Here is a 6,801-nt window from a genome sequence, read left to right on the forward strand (position 1 = left end):
AACCATAAACAAGACCAAAAGACAACCCTCAGAGTGGGATAAAATATTTGCAAATGAAGCAGCTGACAAAGGATTAATCTCCAAAATTTACAAGCAGCTCATGCAGCTCAACAACAAAAAAACAAAAAACCCAATCCAAAAATGGGCAGAAGACATAATTAGACATTTCTCCAAAGAAGATATACAGATTGCCAACAAACACATGAAAGGATGCTCAACATCATTAATCATTAGGGAAATGCAAATCAAAACTACACTGAGATATCATCTCACACTGGTCAGAATGGCCATCATCAAAAAGTCTAGAAACATTAAATGCTGGTGAGGGTGTGGAGAAAAGGGAACACTCTTGCACTGTTGGTGGGAATGTAAATTGATACAGCCACTATGGAGAACAGTATGGAGGTTCCTTAAAAAATTAAAAATAGAACTGCCATACGACCCAGCAATCCCACTACTGAGCATATACCCTGAGAAAACCATAATTCAAAAAGAGTCATGTACCAAAATGTTCATTGCAGCTCTATTTACAATAGCCAGGACATGGAAGCAACCTAACTGTCCCTCATCGGATGAATGGATAAAGAAGATGTGGCACATATATACAATGGAATATTACTCAGCCATAAAAAGAAACGAAATGGAGTTATTTGTAGTGAGGTGGATGGAGCTAGAGTCTGTCATACAGAGTGATGTAAGTCAGAAAGAGAAAAACAAATATAGTATGCTAACACACATATATGGAATCTAAGGAGAAAAAAAAAAAAAAGGTCATGAAGAACCTAGTGGCAAGACGGGAATAAAGACACAGACCTAGTAGAGAATGGACTTGAGGCTATGGGGAGGGGGAAGGGTAAGCTGGGACAAAGTGAGAGAGTGGCATGGACATACATACACTACCAAACATAAAATAGATATCTAGTGGGAAGCAACCGCATAGCACAGGGAGATTAGCTCGGTGCTTTGTGACCACCTAGAGGGGTGGGATAGGGAGGGTGGGAGGGAGGGAGATGCAAGAGGGAAGAGATATGGGAACATATGTATATGTATAACTGATTCACTTTGTTATAAAGTAGAAACTAACACACCATTGTAAAGCAATTATACTCCGATAAAGATGTTTAAAAAACAAAAAACAAGAAAATTGTGAATCACTATATTTATACCTATAACTTATGTAATATTGTACCTCAACTATACTTCAATTAAAAAAAAAAGAAGTGATGAGACAGGACAGCATCTTGTTCCCAATCCTAGGAAAAAGTACTTCCTTTTTAAAACACCCTGGGTTGTACATTTTTAATACTTGCCATTTACAGCATTAATACTATGTATGAATTTAATTCTACACATTAAGACAGCAAACATGCACTACAAATCTACTTATATACTAACATGGATGAATAAACAATTATGTAATTTTAGGATCATATTTATTAGACCAAAATATGTTCTAGTGTTCCTGTCATTCATAATTATACTCAAATGTTTTTTAATGATATGAGTTTCTACAGTTCATGTCAGTATCTGGTAGGTCTCTTTTCCTCCCTAATATTACAATTATTAATGTTCATGGCTATTAGTTATTATTGAATTAATTTGAATTACTTTGCTAGGTTCTGGAGAAGTGAAAATATATATTACTATACATAAATAAATAAATAAGTATAAAAATAACAAAAACAATTATTACTTCAAAGAATTTGCGACCATAACTTTGTCAAGAGAAAAACAGAGTTTACCCATTTCTAAAGTATTAAACACCAGGCCCTAGGTAACATAAAACCTGTGTAATCATGCCAAGGAATATACAGACCATTTTCCTTATTGATGGATGTTTCAATTTTAACAACAAATAATGATTAATTATTTAATATATGAAATTTCACTATCTCTACACTTGATTAACCCAACCCGATATCTTTTGTGAGATTAATGTACTGTGGAAAATTGAATTTTTTTGTGTTTCAGGAAAATGAAGTACTTCCAGCTTTTGTATCATTTAAAATCTTCATGGCCTTAGAAAGATCTCAGAAAGTTTAATATATAATTTTTCACATCAAAAAATGAGAAATGCCTAATTAAAGTCAAATTCAACACTGAGAAGAGTAGCAATAATGACCCATAATGATCTTATGGATCTGACCAAAATGCTCTAACTCTGATGATCTCAATCATGGGGTCAACATTCTGAAACCATAATTTGTTACGGAAACTCCCAAGCACAGCTTAATTTCACCAAAGGATATTTCACTGCAATACGAAAATGTATTAAGAAACCAACAATTTTCCAAGATTCTCCATTTGTCAGTCCACCCAAAACTCTGATAAAATAAAATTTAAAATTTGGAAATGAAGGTAGAGGCAATAACCAAAGAAAAGAACATATCATGAAGATATAATTGAGTAAGCCATTGAACAGATGAACACAGAGACTTCAGGGTGTGGCACAGAGAACATGACATATGAATTTTAAAGGACTCAGGTATAGTTACTCACCCCTATTCTCTGAAGTGGAGGTCCTCATTTCAGCCCTTCTTCCTCAGAAAACCATAAATAAACAACAACAACAACAACAAAAGAAAGATATAGTCTCAAAAAATACTCAACACTAAAAATAACAAAGCACTAATACTGACTCCATGGTCAATATTTATTATAGGCATGCATGGTTCCCTTCTTTTAGCCCAACACTAATGAGGCTTTCAGTACCCATCACAATTGCTTGACCCCTTATTAATGCAACATTTCTTTTGTTTCCTCATTTATTACTCAAGAACATTTCCTTTAAACAAGTTCTATCTACATCTCTGTTCAAAGTGAGCAAAATGAAGCAAGTCTTGGATCACTTAGCATATATACAGTGAATATTGCCTCATAAGATAGGATGCTAATAATGCCTTGCCCTGGAGAAAGAAAAGGCATGCTTGCAGTAGTATTATGTCGTCAATGAGGGATCACCAAATAAAGCCAGGCTATGAGGGTCTTATTTGTCCTATTAGAGGGGCATTCATCTGGACCTCAGATTGACATCTGGAATGAGTCCCTCAGCATCCTCAGACAATTTTTCTCATCATCGATCCAGACAAGCACCCTCCCAACAAATAAGCATTTCCATAGCCAGGCTTATTTTCTTCAGGCTTAACTACTGCATTATGAATAAAAAACAGCACATATACAGTAGACATTTTGTTTAGTAGTTGAACAATGGAACCCTCAACTACACAGCACAGTAGGCACATAACCATGGATTTTTCGAATAAAATAAAATAAAATCTATTGAGAAAATACAAAAAAATTAAGTCAACTAAAATTTCAAGGAGTAGTGGGGTAATATTTGTAAATGAGGTAGCAAATAAGGTTTGATTATCGTAGAAATATGAGTAAAAAATCTAAGTTCTGAAATGCTAGTAATAAAAAGATAAATATTTTGGCACATTTAAATTTCACTAAAAGATTATTTTCATACATAATAAAATGGTATAAAAAGGAAATCTATCAATGGTTCTTAAATGTTAACCAACTTACTTCAAAGAGAGATTTTTATTTAATAAAGGAAAGAAACAATAATGAAGATTCCATTAACAAAGTAGGCATACCTATAGGGAAAAATCTATCATAAAAGCATGCTCTCTGAGCGCCTGAAAGAATGAGCTGACAGGACTTGAATTTCTCACATCACTGGCCAGAACACAGACCAAAACTTTCAATAGCACCCGAGTAGCTGCTCACCTTTCCTCCCTGAAGTATGATAACTTTCTAGCCTTTGACCTGCAGCAGAACATCACAAAGAATATAAATCAGATTAGAAAATACATGAAATTCATTTAAAAATCAAGTACAACAATTGGTTCTATGTAATTAGTTATTGTACAGGCATCCCCACATGTCTAGTCCTCGTCACACAAATCATAGTTCCTTGGTCCTTTATCACCTTTGTCATTTCATTTCTTCACTTATTTCCTCTCTGAATTCTTCACTCTGCAAATAGTCAGTAATCCTGTCTACAATGCTATGCAAATTAGTGGCATAACAGTTTTCTTTTTAAGTGAGAAATTCTAAAGTTGTATTCCACCAAATAAAGATTTTGTGAAAATGCTTTGTGATGGGTCAAATGAAAAGCACATGATAAAGGCGTTGTGAGACCTATATTCTGGAAGTAAGATAAGAACTCTGAAAATCTATTACAAGCAACATATAGAAATGAATGGAGCAATGGCAAGAACAGAAAAATATCGATAGATGAGACAGTTCAAAAGATAAATGGAAATTATAAAAAAAGAACCAAATGAAAAAAGACATTAGAGAGAGGTAAGACATAAGTGGAATTAAGATAGAGTAAGATTGGCTTGTCTTTTCTCCACACAAAATGCAATTAAGAATCCTAGGAGTAGTACATCTACAACCTAACAGAGGTCTCTGAAGGATAAAGGCCTGCAAGTAAACTGGGGAACTCAGAGTGCTAAGTAAAAGGAACTAGACCCTAGACGCTAAGTAATGTTTGATTCCATTTAAATGACATTTTGTAAAAGGCAAAACTATAGAAACAGTGATTGCAAGAAATTGTGGAGTAGAAGGAGGAGAAACACAAGGGGATTTTAGGGGTAATGGAAACACTCCACATCATGATTGTGGTGCTAGATATACTATTATATACCTTTGTCAAAACCCACAGAACTGTACACGACAAAGGGTGTGTTTTACTGTACATAAAATAAAAAGTATATAAGAGGTACAAATACAAAATTGAAAAAAGGCTGGGACAGGGACTTCCCTGGTGGTCCAGTGGTAAAGGATCCACCTTCCAATGCAGGGGACACGGGTTCAAGCCCTGGTCGGGGAACTAAGATCCCACATACAGTGGGGCAAATAAGCTCGTGCACCACAACTACTGAGCTCACGCGCCTTGAATAGAGAGCCCGCGTGCCGCAAACTACAGAGCCCATGCTCTCTGGAGCCCGGGCACCACAACTACAGAGCCCACACGCTCTGGAGTCCGCACGCCACACCTAGAGAAGAGAAAACCAGCACGCCACGATTAGAGAGAAGCCCGCACGCTGCAATGAAGAGCCCACGCATTGCAACAAAAGATCCCGCGTGCCTCAGCAAAGATCCCACATGCCGCAACTAAGACCTGATGCAGTCAAATTAATTAATTAATTTAAAAATATTTTTTTAAAAAAGAAGAAAGGCTGGACTGAACACTGGGCCTAGTATTCATGTACCCACTCCACACTCTCATGTATTGAGCCTATATATTTGTTAGCAGGCACACACTCAAAGGAATACCATTTAATAAGGAACCAGATACTCAGATATCAAATGTTGAATACATGCAAAACTTGTAGCACTCAAAGCTACCCAAACTGTGAGCTAACACTAAAATGAGTTAGCTAACATCTTCCCTCACTTGCTTAGAATAGAAATACAGTACTGTTCAACAACAGTGATTTTGTCTCTCATTTTCTTCAGATTTGTCACAATGTATGAATATATGATCCAGACACATTCATACAAAAGGGCACATTTTGCTGGCTGCCTGTGAGAAAGGATAGACCCTGAAGACACCCAAGAAATAACAGTCATTCATAACCCTGGAAACATACTAAACCACTTGATTTACACGTGAAAATTGAAGATGACAATGAATAAGGGAGGCTACACCAGCTATTAAACTAATGAGAGAAAGTTTTTCATTTCAGTTCTTCATGAACATTATGAGTAAAATCAATATATTTCTGTGGCAAAATTCTACTGATCCGAATGATCCTACTGTCCTTGAATAATATTTAATTCACTTATTCGAGACCCTTTCTCCATCATAATTAATGTTGTAAGATAAGGAAATGCTTTGTATGTAAACCAACATTGATTCCATAACATTTAAAACAAAAAATATAAAAGCAAAAATGCACAATAATAAAAAGTATATATACCCATTGAATCAACCAGGTATGAGGCAATGGGCTTCAACTGTGTTTATCTTGGTTTTTCAATTTACTTAATTATTTCTACAGTAAGACTTTCCACCAATATTCAACAAGATATTCACTGTGCACAGAGTTGTACACCTTCAAATGAAACAAGTATGATCTTAAAGTCCTGGTCAGACAGCTCCTCAAAATGTTAAACATAGAGTTACCATATTCTCATCCCTAAAAGAAGTAAATCTCTACACAGGTATTTATAGCAAGATTATTCAAAACAGCCAAAGAGTAGAAATAACCCAAATAGCCACTAACTGATGAATGAATAAGCAAAATGTGATATATCTATAAATGGAATATTACTCATCCATAAAAATAAATGGAGTTCTGATACACGTCATAAAGTGGCTGAACCTTGAAAATATTATGCTAAGTGAATTGTGGGTAAAAAGACTTGTTCTATTGGAAATGGTTCAAATGCAGATACAGATAAGACTCACTGGTATCATAGTATTCATACACTTACTCCACACTTTCATATTTCCTGAGCATGTATGTACACCTGAAGCCATACGCTTCAAGATATTCTTCTTTTTACATATTATTTTATACTATCATTTTGACCTAATTTCAGACTTAAAGTCTTATAGCTGTAAATCAACTATACTTAAATAAATGTTTTAAAAAGAATATTTTTAAAAGTATCCTGTTTCTCTTCAAATTTTCTCCAATAAGTTCTAGCATCCTTTGATGTTCCTGGTTGAAACAATTTTTGAATATTATGATTATTGCCAAATGTTGAGTTCTTATATCCTGTCATTCCTATAATGTTCCTTGCAGCTTTTGTAGTAAAGAACTTTACTTTCTACCCTAT

General features: G+C 34.9%; 1 non-coding gene across 1 annotated transcript; it reads right to left on the bottom strand.

The window, feature by feature from the left end:
- Positions 1-3,016: 3,016 nt before the first annotated feature.
- LOC132361482 (small nucleolar RNA SNORD109A) lies at positions 3,017-3,083 on the bottom strand. Its single transcript, XR_009501768.1, has one exon. It is a non-coding gene; the product is annotated as a small nucleolar RNA SNORD109A (small nucleolar RNA).
- Positions 3,084-6,801: the final 3,718 nt, after the last annotated feature.

This window comes from Balaenoptera ricei, chromosome 2 (genome assembly GCF_028023285.1).
Source record: "Balaenoptera ricei isolate mBalRic1 chromosome 2, mBalRic1.hap2, whole genome shotgun sequence".
NCBI lineage: Eukaryota > Metazoa > Chordata > Mammalia > Artiodactyla > Balaenopteridae > Balaenoptera > Balaenoptera ricei.